Below are 18,905 nucleotides of genomic sequence, written 5' to 3'. Positions count from 1 at the left end.
CATAACTAACTGAAATTAGATTACCTATATATATCATACATTTCGATTATTTTGTTCGTCTACTAAGGATATCAGGGAATCATCTCTTGATTCATCAAATATGTTGATAAATACCCCAGTTATCGCAGCATACTTCTATCTATCACCTTATAACCTCACTTGTTGTTCAATTATATCAATTATCTCTTTCTTTTGAATGATACCACCACCTAAACTGTCATACAATGGAATAGCCTTCCCTAAAGTAAATGAAAGATTGTTGGATGTAGTAAGTTCATATTATATCCATAGTGAATTTGACATAATTGGAATATAACTTGTAAGCCTACTGCTGACGCAGCTGTATAAATGCTAAAGTTAAGATTGAAAAGTCAATAATGCGGTGAGGGTATGGCGCCATGAAACTAGTAGATGCATATATATTTCCAGGAAAACTACTCTTCCAACAATATCAATAGCCTAAGAGGGTCTTTCGAAGTTGCTAGCATTCTCTCTCCTTTGCTCCAAGGGAATCTGCCATCAATACCATTCGGGGATATCTTTCATATGCCTCTTCAAGTAAGTAAGCGCGGAGCCCCTATTGGCATACTTGACTAAATCAGTCTACTAATGGGATCTAGAGGCGATCTATATATAGATCGGTGAAGCGAGCCCATTAGGGGTGTTCTCACGTGTGCTATCAAGAAGAAGGAGCCATTTCCCTGGTAGGCTAAGCCAGAAAGAGAGAAAGAGAATGTTAAAGGGCTGAGTTGCCCCGGATAAGTTGAATCAGTTTCTGACTTCTATTTGAACGACTCCGAAGTTATTGCCGAAGACCAATTCAACAAGTGCTAATGCAGTTGGTCAGAGACAGTAGCGGATAAAAGAGTAGCTAGCCCCGTTGGTTGGTTGGGGTCGGTTCTTTCCCTAAAAAGAATGAAAGTAGGATTCCTAACCTTTGGGCCGAAGTCATTCACATCAATGCCATACTTATTCAATCTCATGCTCATATAAGGCTTTTAGAGACTCCACCTATTGTAATAAAAAAGAAGTGCAGCCTATTCGTCACGTTCAAGCTTTCAAGCCCGAGAATAGCCAGTTGGAAAGACTGTATGAAAAAGTGTTTCTAACTAGTAAGGAATAAGTTCACCTTAAAGGACCTCTATCTCAAAACCCTCGGTCTAAGAGATTCTCTTCACCAGTCTGAAAAAGCGGGGGAATGGGCATTTTTTTCTATCAGCATTGGCGGCTAAGGTCTCAGTCAAGTATTCCAGTGCTTTTAAGCGCGAGGGTCACTTCACAATATCAAGGATGTTCCGGGCTTTCGATCTAGTCCAATCGCCCTACCCTAAGGGGCCATCATTCACTATTCCAGTTTAGCAGACCTATCAATCATCCTAATCTTTACCCTCAACTGTGCCTAGAAGCCGAGGAAATTTTTGTAAGCCAGTCAATCCACCTTAAATCAGATTGACTATAATCGGCTATTCCATCTATTATTATAAGCCTTGGCAGCTTTCCATTCTTTCGATTCCTTCTGTCTTCCTCCCTTTCATTCAGCTGGTGGAATAGACCCGTCACCCCTAATCATGATGTGGGGACTGAAGCCCGTCTTTCTTTCTCTTTTTGTGCCATTTGATTATAGCCAGGGAATGTGCTTGCTACAGGTGTAGAACCATAAAAAATCGTAATCTCCTATACTCGGATTAAGGGATGAACTTCAATTGCAAAAGTGGTATAGACTAGTCTAGCAGAATATTAACTGCTTTCCATTAGCTGTTTCTGTTTTCCAGTAGTCCAATTTGTCCATTAAGTAAACATTCCTTTAGGATGGGATGATAATCTTTCTAATCCGTCCTAGCTTGAAATTCCTTCTATCATAGGAAGTCTTATCAAGCGAAGGGACATTGCTTACAACTCAAAAGGACGGGGTGAAATATGTTAGTTTACTTGCTTACTTGTTAGAGTCAGGCTTTACATAATGAATTGGATGGCATGCTTTGTGCTGTGATGAGAGGTTCGGATAGCTTCTACTGGTCAAACATCCTAGTATCCTATGTAAGTAAGATTCAGAGAAGAGAGAGATGTGAGATATTGCTTTTCCTTAGCCTTAGTACAGACTCAGTTCTGAAACCTGAGCACTTCTATGTACTCAGTCAGTCTTCTTTCTCCCATATCAATCAAGTGTCTCCTCAATTACTACCATCCTAATGGCTTGTTTGCCTTGAAGAAGGTCCTTTCTTTGTCTGACTTGATAGTGAATCCGCCAAGAAGTGCTAGAGAGACCTAAGACAACATTGCATTTGTGAAAGCTAATTCGTCCCTCTCCCTATCGGTAAAGCCCATTGCCTTTCCCTCGTCAACTCGGTAAAGCAGCTGAGCTCTGGAACCAAAGACGATATTCCCTAAACTTTCTCGTCGAGTAAATGAATGAAAGATTTGATTAGCTCATGAACCTGAACCTTCTCTGAGTTTACTGTGAAAGAAAGAATAAATGAAGGGAGACTGAAGATTGATTCCATTCTCCTTTACCGTTCAAGGATGAATTAGCTGCTTTGAAAGACTCAACCTTATTCATTCGACTCAACAAGATTCATGATCCTTTGACAGATTGAACTCGTAAACTATCTCTCTCCTTCAATCCTTCTTTCACTCCTGAACCGATATGACCCTCCCTTATTTCTGGAGGTAAAGCTAACCTTTCTTTACTTTACAGTCGATAAATAGTGTTTAGAATCAAACTTAACTGCCCCGGACCCTTATTATACTCTATGACCTTCCCTGAACTTTACTATCGAGTAAATGAATGACGGAACTTGAGCCTTTATTCCATTCCCTAAGCTACTGAACCTGAACACCAATATTACCTGAAGTTCTACTAGTTCATTATTCTTGAACTGTAAACACAGACTGAACTTCTTATGATGAATGAGACAGATTGAACTCGGGTTGAACTATTCCATTGCCTGAACTCCTTCACTGAACCAGATTAAACAGTTAAGAAAAAAGGTCAAGCTCCTGAACCTATACCTATTTTGTTTTGGAGGTCATTGAACTCGGGTTTCACTATTCTTGAATAAAGGAAAGCATATTCAATCCTTCTTTTTCACTCTTTTCCTCGATTGTAAGAAAGATGAATGAGACAAAACTGCTGACCCTTTACCTCGTTTACTCGCGGTTTCACAATTCCATTTCCTTCACCCTCTTTCACTCTGTCTTTGTCTTCTTCCTTTCCCTCTTCGAGTAACCCTTATCAGTCAGAAAAAGAGGAAGTGGTTGACACGAGAGCTCTGGAACCGAAACCGAGGTTACAGTCTTTGTTTGAAAGAAGGGAGTCAAGACTCCTGATCCTCCTTCCCCGGATCCTTTATAGAATGAAAGAAAGAGAAGCTCAATCACCTTTACAGGAGAGTCAATGAGATTAGCTACTGAACTGGAACCGGAGCCTCTATCCCCTTATACTCAATTTCTGGATTGAACAGTAAACAAAGACGAAACCGAAACCCTTCGCTAAAGCTCCTGAACCTATTTATTATTGACCAGCTCTTTGTCCTTTCCCTTCTTTCACTCTTGTGAACCAGAACCTGATTGGACTCGTTCTCGTGGCTTCTGCCTAAACCTGAAAGTCAAGACTCAAGATTCATTATCTTCTTTACAGTGTTTTAAATCAGGGAGAGTCAATTCCTTGCAGCTCCTAAACCTGAACCGTAATCTGATGGAACTGTAAGAAAATCAGACTCAACCTCAACCCTATGCCTGACGAGAATGCAAGAAGAAGAAGAAGATATTCCTTGAAATGCCAGGAGAGTAAATTCATGAAATCAGGTCAGGGGGATGTATTAGACTGATTTCACTCTTGAACAAGCAAGGTAAGTCAAGCGGCTAGATGAGAATCAAGGAAAGCTCATTCACCTGTTGGAACCCTATGGATTCTTTCCTCCTTCACTCCCAGATTGAACAAGGTAAAGTAAAGCTGCTAATGAATTGACTCTCTCTCCCTGATTTCACGCTTGAACAAGGCTGGGATTACCTCATTCCCTTCAGTTCTGGTTCTTTATTCTTTCACGAACTGTAAACCCTCAAGATTCATTCGACTCAACTTTCACATTAAACCTTTTCTTTCCTGAACCTCTTCTTCTTTCTTCTGCTTGAAAGACTCAACCGAAACAAACCCTTTTCCTTCTTTTACTTGGTAAGTAAACAGGACGGACGATTCTTCCTTCTTTCACTATCTTTTTAACTGTAAGTGTTGAAAGGAAAGACGAAACTCAACAAGATCAATACTCCTTATGAATGAAAGTGAACCTCCTAAACTATGAGCTTCTATACGGAACCGGAACCTTATACGATATTATCTTCCCGGAACCTTTGACTGATTGAACTAGGTAAACTCCTTCACTTTCAAAACCTTTATAGGAAAGAAAAGAAAAGGCTATAAAATCAAGTAGATCGATCCTAACTCACAATTGAACTAGCGCAGGAATGTCACTGGCTAACAAAAAGGGATGCCTAATAGTCAGCCCTCATCCTGGGGAGCCAAGGTGTTTAGCAAGAAATACGCAGAAGCCAGTAGTGGATCGTCTGCTATCGGGGCAGCCAGCCCAATCGGCATCGGAGAATGCAAAGAATGTGGTTCACAGTCTAGGACTGAAAGTTAGACCAAGAGAACCCCTCAGATGCAGTCCGATGCGCTTGGTCTCTAGTTTGATCTTTATTCACTTGACAGGATGGTGGTAAGCTGAGATTCAAGTAGCCACTCAAGAAAGTGATTAGTCTTTACGGGAGATAGGGGTATTGAATTTCAAATAGTGAACTCTAAACTCAGACTCCAAAGAGCCATCTCCATGCCTATCAGTGCTCTTTTTGCCCAAGGGGATGATCATTACTTGTTAGCTCGACAAGGTCAATGCTAGTAGCCCGCTCTGGTTTCTTAGATTGATGTGTGGCTTACATATACTGAAATTCATGCAGGTGTGGACGAAGTTGACGGAAATCGGACCACCTACAACTTGTTAGGCTTTCCTTGTTATGTTCATAAATAGAGTGAGTTGGCTGGCACTCGTAGTCTGACGTGTTTGGAGTAATCTCTCTGTTTTGAGGCTCCATGGGTGCCGTGCAACAATAAGAATCGAAAAGTCTTTCCAAGTAGAGTAGGCTGACGCATTAGGTTTTGAGAATAGGTCCTAACTAATGAAATGGAAGCTCTTTTCACTATGTCAAACTTTCCACATGGTTGTTGACCTTCACAGATCGTCATGGTTCGCTAACACCCACCCGATTTTTTCCACCCTTTACAGATGCCTTATGTTGAATGCGCCTAAAAGCCCCAGTGGGGGTGTAAGACCAATCATCCTTATCCTATAGTTCCAACGTCAACACTAGAAGCATGCTTTCTCTTTCTGATATTGACGTGACTGCTTACAAAGACTGGGAAAGGACTCGTGGCAATAGACCCATTTATTAGGGCTTTCCTTTTTCTATGAAACCATAGCTCCAAGTGAGCTTTAAAAGCTGACCTAACCTTACCGGTAAAGGAGAGGAAAGGCGCAGGCAGGTGAGATGGACCGAAAGAAAAGAATTTTAGATAAGTTTACAGGGAGGGATAAGGGGACCAAGGAAGAGAACATTCCATACTTGATACTTCTCTTTATCTTTATCAAGTATACAACGAGTGTAGGAGTTAAGAGTTGGAGTTAGAGTTAGTCAAAGGATTACCATACTCTCGAACAATGGTAGAACGATAGCTAGTTTAATAAGATAGAGGTGGGAAAGCCTACGGTACTACCGTAAAGGAGGATGGATTCATCACTTCGGGCCAAATCGAAGACTTAGAACGAATCGACCACTAGACGTTATGCTTACGTAATTCACTCTTTTGTTTGCAGATGTAGGACTGGCTTGACAGACTAAGGGAAATGGCCACTGCTACGACTTCCCCCACTACCACTAATTGATAGACCGACTAGCCGGAAAGAACCGAAAGCTTCCAAGGCAGGTAGGTTGGCTAAACAAAAAGAAAAGGGCCCCATTTTCCTCGGAGGAATAGGGTTACAAACCTGTTGACACAATCAAATTTGTCCTATCAATTCACTTCCAATCGTATCTTTGATATATTTGATCATATAGAATATATAAATAGTCGAAGCTTCCGTAGAGAAACAATAGGTTCTGCTGGGGTAGCTGTTCCTGGTATTGGTAATCTGTCTCGCTATTGACGTTCGAGCTCGCTGGGGAGTGCCTTGTAGGGAAAAAGAGGTTTTCTAGGCAGATAGAGAAGAAAGAATGTTAAATGAGAGTTGTGCGACGGCGCCTCATCCAAATGAGACTTGGAAAGCGAAAGCGAGATAGGTCCTTAACTGGGAGGCAGGAAGAAGACTACACGAGTGGTTCGGGAAGGAAGATTTTGAACTTTCTGGTGCCATAGCTTCGACTCCACCCCACTAATAGTAGTGAGCCGTACCGACTAGCTCCTAGCAAGTGATTCATGATCACAGTAATGCCTGCCAACTTCGTTGCCTTGGGTACGAATGTGATAGCTTTTTCTAGACACCATGGAAAAGATCACTGACGAGCTCAATCTATAAGTGTGAAATTTTCAGTTTCCTCCCCTCTTTTTGAAGCTGAGAGATCATATGGGTCAACAATTCTCATTTCTTAGTTACAATAAAGAATCCCTTCTCAAGGAAGTGATCCTTGAGCCACTCATCTGAGCCAGCGGATTCCTATTCTGCTGTGCTGGTGCGCAAAGCAAGCACGCTTAGACTGCGATGTGCAATCTTTGGTCTGCCTATGCTAGATAGTATGACCTATTGTATTATTGTATTGGTATGGGTATGGCTGAAGAATGATCCATTCTTAGTATTAGTAGTAGACCCAAGGCGCGATAACTATTCAAAATTCTCTATAAATCTCTTAGGAATGCTTCTCCTTTCCATAGTCACTGAAAGACAGTTTGTTAATTCTGAATTAAGGTAGCTTATCTGAGTTAGCTCTTGAGCGGCCTCTGCCGGGCCGGGGCCTAAGCAACCTCTATTCTATTCTGCATTTCGTTATATTCCTTATCTTCAGCCGCTTCGCCCCTTTCATACTATTCATAATTCCCGATCGGGTTCTTTCACTCTTATTATTCGGGAGGTTGCAATTCCTCTTTCAATTTAAGGGAGTGAATGTAGTAAATGCATAATCTATGGTGGATATGGTTTCAATATTCAAACAAGGGCGTCTTAGGAATCGGCCTTTTCCTTTCTAAGCATTGTGGCCATCACAGTTCAAGGTATGGCTAGCGTACAACCTAAAGGCTTCTTAGCCGGAAAAGAAAGTGCGGTTCTTTAGGCCAATCTTAGAAAAAAAACAAGGAGGATATGTAGCACTGCTGGATAGACCATGGCTCCAACCAGGGTGGTTCATGACTGGGCTAAAAAGAAAGTCTCAAGCAGGGAAAGGCGGGATAATGGAAGGCGGATAAAAAACTAGATTCCGCTCTACTGTGGGTGGCAGAGTAACAAGATGTGTGGGGGGCATTTTCCTGGGATTACCCAGATAAGAGGTCGACTCATTGCATTGTCGTCGGCCGCTGGAAAGAAAGACCGATGGAGGCTGTGGATGGCAACAGGCGAGGTGGTTCTCGAGAGTGCAGTCGCTCGTGCATGGATGATAACAAACGTGGTCGTTCTCGTGATAAGCCATGAAAAGGAGACTTCCAAAGGCAAAGTGAAGGTGGCTAATTCATCACCTGTCTCTACATCCAATTCCTTTTCCGCTTTGGAGATGGATGAAAGTCAATGGTCGATCGACTTTGATTCTTCTGCTCGTTCCCTTCCCTTAGGAAAACTAGTTTCTTGCCATCCCATCCAAAAACACCTCCTTCTCCCACAAGAGTGTCAGCCCTCCTGACTTAGCCCTAACTTCCCCCACAATGCAATTAAAAACAACCTGAGTGATTCTTTTCACTTTTAGATAATCCAGTTTACATTTAGTTTCACTAGGGAGGGATCTTCTTTACGAATGATCTCACGGAGAGCTCGAACTTTGGTTTCCAAGCCCTCGACAGTTCCAAACGAGGCAATTAATGGAGACCTAGGGATTGGCCGGACCCAATCTCCACCGATAAGGAAGGTCTGGTAACACGTTTATTGGAATCCCTGAATGTTAGGCAGACTATCATCGTCATCTGATTTTGTTTCTGGCCTGTTTGGACCTCCGTGACAAAGAACAATGGAATCGATGGTAAGAGTCTTCCTTTCCTCTCGTACCTCTGCTCTCTTCCAATGACCTGTCTTCCTCTTTTTCACACCGTGATCCTTGGCTTTTGAAATAAGAGGTCGGATCGATCGGGGTCATGCGTTTTGGATACATAAATTGGGCTTTTCCCTTATTAGTCAAGTTGCTCGAGGCCAGAAAATTGGAATACAATCTAGAGGATCTGGTAGAAGAATCTATGGGTTCGTTAGGAATAGATAGTTGTTGTCTAGACATACGAGTCACAGCCGGTCGAGAACCGGGAAGAGGAGAGACCAACGACGAAGCTACTAGCTACTGGTTGGAAAGAAAAGGACAAGACCACCTTTTGTACATTTCTACTTGTCCAGAATTCGAATAGCGAATGAAAGACCAGGAAATCTCCGGGGCACTTCCAGCAGGGTTGACGTAAAAAAGCCTCATTCAGCTGGAAGTAGGAAATCAATCCCGACATGACCGATGACTTAGTCTCCTTCTACGCTTCGACTCAACCACCTACCTAACTTATTAGAAAAGATCCGATAGATAGCAGCTACCTAAGGCGCTTAGGCCCCCTTCACCAATCATGTTCATCTAGTAAGCCCTAGTACTATGTTCTCCAAGCTTGACTATAATAGAAATAGAATAGGCAGGCCTTTTAGAGAACATTGGGTTAGCTCTGCCTTGTGATAGGGGGCTGAGGGGTGACCGATCTGGTCAGTCCAAAAATAGGTTAACAAAAAAAGGTGTGTCCGGTCTGGTGTAGCTAATGTGACTTTCTCGATCTATAGTTCCTCTTTCTTTCTCTCTCCTATTGAGATAGGAAAGTATGGTTCTATTGAGCGTGATACCCGCCCTCTACAAATAGAAAGTCGTTTTTGAAAAGGTCTTTAAACGACTCTTCGTTAGGCTCTACCGATGCACAAGCGCTAAGCGATAATAAGACCTTACTAAGGTAAAAAGGATAGCGGCAGATTTGTTCAGTTTTTCGACGAAGACTTAGCCGGGATCTCCCATTGGTTAGTATTAGTAGTATTTTGATTCGTCGAACTTGTGTGTCTAGGTCGGGCGTGAACCCTTTCTCAGAGGCTGCAATAGATTTTGTGGCACCCTTTCGCGCTCTCGCGTGGTAGACTCAATAGTAGGATAGCTTTGGGATGGATGACTTTAGTTCTTTTATCAACTGCTCACTAGGATTGAGGATAAATTCTTTAATAAAACAGGTTGATCTGTTCCCTCTCCCTTTAGAACAATACTGGACAGAGGATCTCCCGAAACAAGAAGTCAGACAGGACTTTATCGAATTCACTTCTGGAAAGAATGTACATGACTGGACTACCCCAAAAGGGGGGTCATAGGTTACTCCGGGCTCCCCCCCCCCCCCCCCCCCCCCCCCCCCCCCCCNAAAAGCGTAAGTCGTCTTCGTCTAAGGCATTCTACTTTGTAGGAGCTTCCCTACTTCCTAGGGTTGGAGATGTAATCCATTCCGCTACCTGTATCGCATCACTTCTTTTGTAAAGCCCCCCTTGGACTAGTTATCCCCAAGACCTCTACTTGCCAACTACCTCCGCTTTATGTATGACCGAGGCACCTATGGTATGGAAAAAAGTCTCCTATGTGTCAATCTATTCTAGTCAAGCCTAGCCAGTCTCTTCTCCCCAGTGACGATCTGGTTCTGCATCTTTTGTTTACACCTTTCCCAGCGAACCAGTGAATATCCGCCCGCTGGTGTAGCACATGTCGGCATACGCGCTATCCATTACAGAGCGCCTACGCACGCTATCACTGAAAGCATTGGGTTCGGTATCTCCAGTCATTCCTGGTGAAATCCCTATTGCTCTTTCTCTAGCAATTCCCGTTCGGTATCTTTGTATGTATCAATGGGTTCATCAGCACATCTACGATCTGCATCCCTCTTTCCATCTCCAAGAGTAGAAAGAGCCTTTCCCTCCAACGAAAACCAAGAAGATCTCCTTGTTCCCCTCGACACCCCCTTCCCCCCTACTCTGCCTGACTTTAGTTTGTGTGCTCGAGATAGAGAGAAAGAGCATAGAGAATCAGAACTTCTGCCAGTGTTCGAACATGAAGCATTGCACTCCTCACATGTACACGTAAGGAGCCCATTAGAAAGATTAGCAGCAAAAGAGTTAACCTTTAAGTGGTCGTTAGTCGGTCCATATAAATAGACATTATTCTAGTCCTTAGAAGGGGATATCTAGAGCCTTTCTTCCATTGCTTATATCGAGGCAAGGTTCGATCCAATGAAATAGCTCGATCTTGCCCGCTTTCGGACCTTTCGAACCATTGCTTCCAAACCCCCGTTTACCCCTGCAAAAGCTTAGGGCCTTGGGTCGTGCCGGTGCTGATCTTTCTTTCATAAGAGGGCATTCTTGGTCATATCGGGCTTTAGTCATTCCCGAAGATCCCAGGTATCAAGCATAATATAGCATTACCTACTTTTCTCGAGCCTGATACCCCCATTGAGTCAAGTATTGGGCCAAGCTGTCGTACTCCACTTCCAACCCGCCTAATACTCCAGTGGTGCTAGTCACAAAGCCTATTAAGATCAAAAGCATTCATCTCAGGACAAAATCATTATATATCACACTAATGAATTAGTCTTGAGTTCAGTCTTAGAATTCAACGAAGAAATAGAGTATTAAGGGGACAGGGTATTAGTTATCTATAGATACTAGTTATTAATTCTCTCTCTCTCTTTCTTAAGGGAAGACAAAAGAAGGTTATTCTTTATACAATACTCTCTTCTCTCCTTCTTAAGGGAAGACAAAAGAAGGTTATCCTTCATACAATACATTCTCTTCTTCTTAAGGGAAGACAAAATAAGGTTATCATTCTTACACAATGCATTCCCCTCTTCTTCTTACAGAGTCCACCTTCAAACAAAGACTGTAAACCCAGACAGACAGACAAACAAACAGACAAGCTTCAGGCAGGCTAGGCAGGCAGGGGAAGCAGAGCAGAGCAGAGCGCAGAGCAGCCAGCAGTTAAGCTTAAGCTAAGGTTACAGACAGAGTAACCAGGAGAGGAGCGAGCGAGCAAGTAGACAGACCAGAGCAAGAGCAGGCAGAGCAAGCAACCAGGTAAGGTAAGTCAGACAGACAGACAAAGACAAGACAAGACAAACAAGACAGGTTACACAGACAACAGCAGAGGAGAGCAGATAGAGAGAGCAACCAGGTAAAGTAAGTCAAATAGACAAATAAAGACAAGACAAGTTACGCGCAGACAGAGAAGAGAACAAAAGAAGAGCGAGAAAGAAGAGAAGAAAAGAGAGGAGAGGAGAACAGAGGAGAGAGCAACAGTTAAGCCAGCAAAGCAAGCAGTTACGCAGGAAAGAGAAAGGAGAAGAGAGAAAAGAAAGAGCAAAGCGCAAAGCGCAAAGCAACCAGTTAAGACTGCAAGCAAAGCAACCAGGAAGGAACAAGCAGACAGAGAAGAGAAGAGAAGACAACGAAAGGAAAGACAGAGAAAGAGAGCAATTACGCAGGAAGGGAAGGGAAGGAGCAGACAGAGCAAGCAGGTAAGACAGACAAATAAAGACAAGACAGGTTATGCAGACAGATAAAGACAAGACAGGTTACGCAGACAAAGAGCAGACAGAGAAGAGAACGAAGAGAACGAAGAAAAGAGTTAAGTCAGCCCAGCAAGGAAGAGAGAAAAGAAAGAGCAAAGCAAACAGTTAACCCGAGCTAGCAAGCAAGAAGAAAGCCAGCCCGAGCTAGCAAGCAAGAAAGCAAGTTACGTAAACTCTAATGAATGAATAAGCAGTTGGTTGTTCAGTCTTACAAGTCAGCGAATCCATATCCTACGTACTAGGGGGCAAGAGTTAGTTATCCATAGATACTAGAGATAGAGATACTATTAGTTCTCTCTCTTTCTTAAGGGCTTAAGGGAAGGCTTGACTTACTCTTTCAATACAATACATTCTCTTCTTCTTCTGGAGTCTACCTGAAATCAAACAAAGACTGTAAACTCAGACAGAGAAGGTTCAGGCAGGCAGGAAAAGGAGCAGTTAAGACAGCAAGCAGGAAGAATGAATAGAAAGAACAGGCAAGGCAGAGCAAGCAGGAAAGAACGAACAGAATTGCAGGAACGAACAGAAAGGCAGGCAGAGAGACCGAGTTTACAGAATAGGTTGAAGAATAAATAGGTGAAGGAGAGAATATGCTCGAATTAATGTTCAGTCTTACCTTTCTCTTTTTCTTTGATCTTGTTCAATCAGGTTCAGGAGCGAGAACTTCGAGAACTTAAATGTTTGGAGTAGATCTTTCAGCTTTCATAAAGCAATACTAAACAAAAGGTCCGTTGAGCGCCGAAAGGCTTTCAAACAAACTCAGCGTCTGAATCGACTGGCGAAAGAAATTGACTTATTTGACCCTTGAATGAAGAAAAAAATTCGATACAAAAAAGGGAGAAAGGCTTGGTCTGTCTTTTGCCAAGTGAAATTGAAAGCTAAGTCGGGAATTCCGCATCGACAACTCAATTTGCCTGGTAAGACCAAGTCTTTCCTTGAGGAAAGAGTCGAGTCGCAAGTAGGTTTTTTTAACAAAGAAGGAATCCACAACGGAAGCCAAAGATAAGCCTTCCGCACGGTTAAGCAGGTAAGCGAAGGCTCTCTCTCTCGCCCTATTGAATGAATTTTTTTGGGGCGGAACTCGACAGCTTGAAGTTGAGAAAACTTCGATTCGTCAAGAAATGCTGTTTTTTGAATTTCAATAAAATAAGAAGTCCTGAGACCTTAGCCGCCAACGCCTGGTCGACCCTCTTTTTCAATAAAAAATCATTTCTTCAGTTGAGATATTTTTCTCAATAGGAGTGTGTATCTTCTTAGATTTGGAGATTGGAATTCGTCTTTTCTTTGTTCTGGCGGGCGAGGGTAAAGGTAGTCTGATGTAGAAAGAATTCTGGTTCTTTTCTTACGAGATTGTTCCGTGGTCGCCTATTGAAACAACAGTTTACAAGCGACCCGCCCCTGTCAATTCCTTTTACAAGAGTTTCTCCTCAAAAAAAGACCTCCAACTAATGGTTTCCGTTCAAGAATCTCCATTTTTCAATTTCTTCACGAATAAGTGGAAGTGCGATATGTCTGTCTCTTTTCTTTTCTTCTTTCACTCTACAGCAATTTCACCTTTCAGATGTAAATAGATCTTTCTTTCTTTCTCCTCCATTGGACTGATTTCTATAGGTCTGTTTGCTCCTGAACCTCGGTCTCGCAAGCACTAAGTTTAAGTTAGTTCTTTGACTGCGAGTGCGGGTGTGGACCAGGAAATAAGGATGATTTTTCAATCCAGCGGAAGGAAAAGCTTTCGCATGTAGTCAGGCAAATTCTTTATTCTAGGACTCGCGTATAGTTTAAACCAAGGTGCTCCCAAGCAAAGATTCTCGGGCAAGGTTTGAAATCAAATTCCGTTCAAACGCGGGGACAAAGTGGCTTAGTGAGAAGAAGGGACGGTACGCTGAAATGGTGAGTTGCGCCTACGCCTGAATTACCTACTTTTTCCAATCCTAGCTTACCATACGAGGTGCTTGGGAGACTTTACCCTACAATGGCCAAGAACACCAGTTCACGAGGCAGCATGAACCCTCTTTATGAGGGGAGGGGGACAAGAAGGAGTCCACTGTATTTAACCTTAATCATCAGCTAATGGCTCCAGCCTTGGCAAATTGGCAACTTTCTAACCTATCCATCAACTAGCTGAGATTTTCGAGATGCTAGCACAATTAACCTTGAGACATCGAAAAGCCCTGGCTTTAAAGTACTCATCTTACCGAACCCATAAAGACCCCAAGTGCTTGGGTAAGCAAGTAGTACGTACGTCTTTCCACCAAGAAGATAGGGAGAAAAGGAAAAGCGCGCAGTCCCCTCTTTTCGCCTTCCTCGTTCCCCTAGACCTTCCCCGCAGAGTGCTTCCTCAGGGCTCAAACCTGCTGCAATGCACCAACTCCTCATTGTTGGACCGAATGAGACCTCTATAGAAAGAAGAAATTTTGTGGACTAATATGAACTACTCCTCACTTCGCATACTTTCACGCTCACAAGGATTGGAACCCTAGACATTGGGTAGACTGACGTTCTAGCTAACAACTAAACTCAGAGCCCATTATTACACACGACTGTAAAGACTCGATAAAGTCAACCACCCTGGATGGGAGGAAGGATAAGATAGCCAGCACGTCAGATAAGATGATGAGGAATCCTTAGACTGACGGGCTGGAATGTGCCGCTTCGCTTAGTCGACTGAAAGAGAATCGAAGCATCCTACTTCACTGTAAATGTCGCTATGAATTCCTTCGAACGAGCTAAAGGGCATACTGAGTTCCTTCTCTTTTTTCGCCTGAGACGGGTACTCCTGCCTCTGCCCCCAGTAGCTTCCTCTCTTGCATCCGTTGACGAATCAAAATCAGGATAGTCAGTAGCTCCTCCAGCCTTGTTGGCATATCCTGAGAGATGTCTCTCGAGAGTGTAGAAGCAACAACTAAATCTAGTAATCCAGAGCATTAGAAGAAGATTTAGAAAGTCTTTTCCCACTCACGGGGAATACCTGGAGGCTTCTGGGGAATACAACCCCTAGCACAGCAAGCACTCAGAGAGGCTCGGTAGAGAGAGGGCCTTAAAATGAGGAAAGATTGATTCAAGCTAAATAACTTCATCAAATCTGATAATCCTTCTTTCTACACCTTTTCTACATTAACGCTGGAAACTGGATAGAAAGATAGCACAAAAGAACCAAGAACAAGAAGGGTTGGTGGGGTAGGATATACCTTCTGATCCAGATACCTTAGATCTAGCTATGCTTGCTTGCTGACCTGTACTTCCTATTCTCTTATTGACACATTAGGGTAGGAATAATAGTAAGCTGAGCTCTCGCTATGAGCGCTACCTTAGCACAATTTTTTTGGCACTCAGAGAAGAGTGGAAATAGTCCTAGATAGGAGAGGGCTTCTCACTAAGACTTTCAACTCACTGTCAAAAGCTCCTTCAGGCAGAGAAGCTAGAAGCCTTCCCGGTGTATGAGGGGAGACTACTCGAGTTCCAAGCCAACAATCCCTACCTTGATTGTTTGACTTTTGATCTTTCAGGCATATTTGAGTATTCTTTCATAGCCAGGAAGGACAATGAAATTCAATATTTCCTTCGGTGTAGATGTATTCTAAAGTAGCACGAACTAGGAAGAGTCTCTTCGTATAGAAGGAAGGTTCTTTTTAGAGAATAGCAGCGCTTTTTCTTCCTTTACAAGACTTTCAACGTGTCATTTCAGAGTCAACCATTGATTGGTCTTTCCGGGTAGCAGCTTCACACGGCACCTAGGAAGCTTAGTAGTTGTCAGAAAGATTAGTTAATGGGTCACCTGGTAATCGCTGGGATTTCGAATTCTACTTAGAAATCTCCAGAACGACTTCCTTCTCTTTTAACTAAGGCAATTGGTCTCTCACGTTGGATATAGATAGGCCGATGTTGCCAATGCAAGTTAAGCGCGTAAACGACCTTCTTCTTGGTGTTGGCATTAGGAGAAGCAAGCTGATAGTGTAACTAGTGGCATTCCTTTTCGGATAAGAAAGTGACCTCGCCGGCCATTTTCCCCTCATCTTTCTGACTCAAGATCTGTAGCGTCATCGAAGCGTAACGAGACAATGAGTTCTGTTCCTCCAACGTTCTCATCCGAGTTCTCCATCAGACCATAGCACTAAACATCCATCGTCGTCTTCTCCTTCCCTTGCTAACCTTCCCACGCGTACGTCATGCCAAAGCTTTATCAAGCCTTTGAAATCGGTTCAACTAACTCCCTTGTGTTGTGCAAAAAAGACCGAGGTTGGATGCAACGGTGATGACGAATCGAAGTTTTCTTCAAGCTGTCGCATAACCGCTTTATGCTAATTGCTAACACTAAACCAATCCTGCCAGTTCGAATCCTCTAACCATGCCGGTACCCACTTTCTCTCTTGACTTTCCTTCGGGTAGACTAAGTCACCTTCTCTTAGTACGGGATGCTATCTTGTTCAAAGTCTGATCCCGCTAGAGTAAAGAGCATTTCTCGGACAATGAGATCTCTCGCTTTCCCGGAACAGTAAGCTGTCTGGTAAAGAAAACTCCCTTGAAATCAAGGATCTTATGCTTTTCCGGTGAACAAGGCTGCGTAGCCTATATGCTTTGCAAGCCTATCACGATCGACTGTTTGTTTTAAAGCAGATAGTTTATTCATGAGAAGGAGTTCTCACACCCCAGAGAAGTGGATCCTTTTGATTAGGACAGAATGAATACAACTAACTGGTAGACAGCCTTGACTTGAAAGAAGAGTGAGTCCTGCTGGTAAACACGTTACACTTATTACGCTCGATCCTGTAAAGGACTTTCTGACTTAGAAAGAAAAGTAGCAGCTGGCAAGGCTTGAAAAGAAAGGAACTACTGCTACACTGGAAACTACACTTGGAGTGCGTTAAGGTAGGAACTAGATCACAAACGTGCTATTCCTTGGCTTCTTTGCTTGGAAGGACGGACTGGAATGGACTGACTCTGATTGAACCTTCCCTGACTTAAGCTGAATAGCGGCTAAGAGCAAGATCAACGCCTCTCTAAAAGCACATTCTAGAAGAACTTCCTAATGTTAAGCCACACCAGAAGGATTGATCTTTTCTTTTTAGGGATCTGCTTCGGCTGCTTCCTCCATACCCATACTTATAACACTTGACTTTACCAATCTCTCACTTTTCTTTTGATATCACATCAACTACTTGATACCTTGCTATTCCGAGTCATGCCGTAACAAACCATACCGTGTAGGGTGGAGTTCTCTCTCATTGAAGAAGGAGATGATGGGCTCTTACTCAACTCCTAAAGATGTTCAAACATCTGCTATTAGTGATACAGCTTCTACTCTGATAAGCAGCATGTGATCAGTAAACCGGTAAGAGGTAGTAGAATCGGCTCTATCAAGGAAGAGAGAGTTCTTATCTTTTGTTCGATTGACCTTTCTTTTTGGGGTGGACTTGAACGATGTCGACAAAGGCCAAACTTACTAGGTGCGAGGTCAGTAAAGCAAGGCTCATTTATCCATCAAGGCTGATGTCACCGATAGCTCTGGGTTCATTCTGATTGGCTACCAGAAGGATAAGAACTATGCTTTGACAGGAAGGCACCTCCTTCTTCTCCTATTCTCAGACCGCTGAAAGAGAAATCGAGAAGAAAGATATAAAGGTCTCAACTCCACTACAACAAGAAGATTGGTTGCTCTCTACTTCCTCATTCTCATCCTCTGATTCTTCCTATACTACCATTACTTTCGGTATTGAGGTTGAACTCTTCCCGTGAAAATGAATCGAACTTGAAGATTGATCACAACTGAGTCTGAGCCCAGCACTTCTTCAATTTACTAAGATATCCATTCGCAAATTCCAAGGTTTGGACCAGGAAATGCTCCATCAATCAAAAAAGAAGTTTGGGATCAATGCAGTAAATGGTGGTGGGTTTGGTTGTTCTGGGGACAGCTTTTTGGTATGGCTATTGGCCTTGACGCTAAGTCACAGTCTTATTCCCTTATTCTCTTTCTTCAAAACCAGGTGGAAGGAATGAATCAATCAAAAGATAACCGAGAAATAGGTAGCACTTGAGGTCCCTAAAGAAAGAAGGAAAGACAGAATCTTACTAGAAGGAAGCAAGTCGTCCTAAGACAATTCGCTCTTCAAGGCTTACTGAGAGGTTCGCTTCTAGTTGTTGTATCTGATGCTGCTGACAGAGCAGAAAGTAGAACGTTGGGTGATGATGGGACTAAGACTGCTTTATCATCTCCTAGAAGGCAAGAAGGCTAGAGGGCTAGTCCTTATAAGACATCACCTTCCCCATAGAAAGCTATTTGCGCTCTCCTATATCTTCTATAGCTCCATTTCCATCATCTACATCTCCTCATATGGATAAGGCTTAAAGGAATACTGCTAGAAGGAAGACGGCAGAAGGTTCTTCACTCTCCCCAGCCGTAAGTGGAACCGATCTACACAGCAAGACTACTTGTTTTCATATCCAGAGGAAGGAACATAGCCATATTTTTGTCCAATAAGAGAGATTGCTAAACCCAGCGGATGTGACACAATTCCTTGTGCGATATCACTTTGTAAGAAGCCGGAGCTCTCTCTGGCACTGATGTAGATGGTGACTTAAACGTAGCTGTATTTTTGAATGAGATGGTTGCTGGCACTGAAACTAGAACTAATGGAGACGGATCTGGTTTAGTAGCCGTGGTAGGAGGATTTTTGAGCTTTGACGGACGTTAGGTGTGTAGTAAGTCAGACGAGATCCTACGGTTCACTTTTCTTTGTACCTTTCACATCCCACTTCACTCCAAATACAAGGGGAAGTAGATATTACGTCCAGCCTTACTAGAAAGATAGACCTTGGAACTTCCAAGGCCAAGAAGGAAGACCTGGATGATCCGCTCAAACTCGTTTCGGTATTTTCCCTTTAAAGGCCTGAGTGAGTATCCAAAGTAAGTAGAAGGAGATGCCACCTCTTTTGTTGAGGAGTTCGCCCCTCCATCTATGGAAACTGGGGATGAGTCCAATCCTAGGGCATTAACCTTTCTAGGAAGTCGGTCCCTTTACATAGCCTAACATAGGCTTTTCGAAGTAGCTGCAATTTCATCGGCTGGTCTAAAATCAGCTACGTCAGACTAGGCCGCTAGGGGCACAAATTTGCTAAC

At 43.1% G+C, this 18,905-nt stretch overlaps 1 long non-coding RNA gene across 1 annotated transcript in view; it reads right to left on the bottom strand.

The window, feature by feature from the left end:
- Positions 1–2,872: 2,872 nt before the first annotated feature.
- LOC111494681 overlaps positions 2,873–18,905 on the bottom strand; it is a 28,362-nt gene continuing 12,329 nt past the window's right edge. The window contains exon 3 of the long non-coding RNA XR_002720207.1: positions 2,873–2,997. This is a non-coding gene — a long non-coding RNA (uncharacterized LOC111494681). The remainder of the gene's footprint in view (positions 2,998–18,905) is intronic.

The sequence above is a fragment of the Cucurbita maxima genome, unplaced genomic scaffold (assembly GCF_002738345.1).
Source record: "Cucurbita maxima cultivar Rimu unplaced genomic scaffold, Cmax_1.0 Cma_Scf00020, whole genome shotgun sequence".
In the NCBI taxonomy this organism is placed as follows: domain Eukaryota; kingdom Viridiplantae; phylum Streptophyta; class Magnoliopsida; order Cucurbitales; family Cucurbitaceae; genus Cucurbita; species Cucurbita maxima.
Note: the sequence above shows the minus strand (reverse complement) of the source record. Positions and strands in the feature narration are given on the sequence as shown.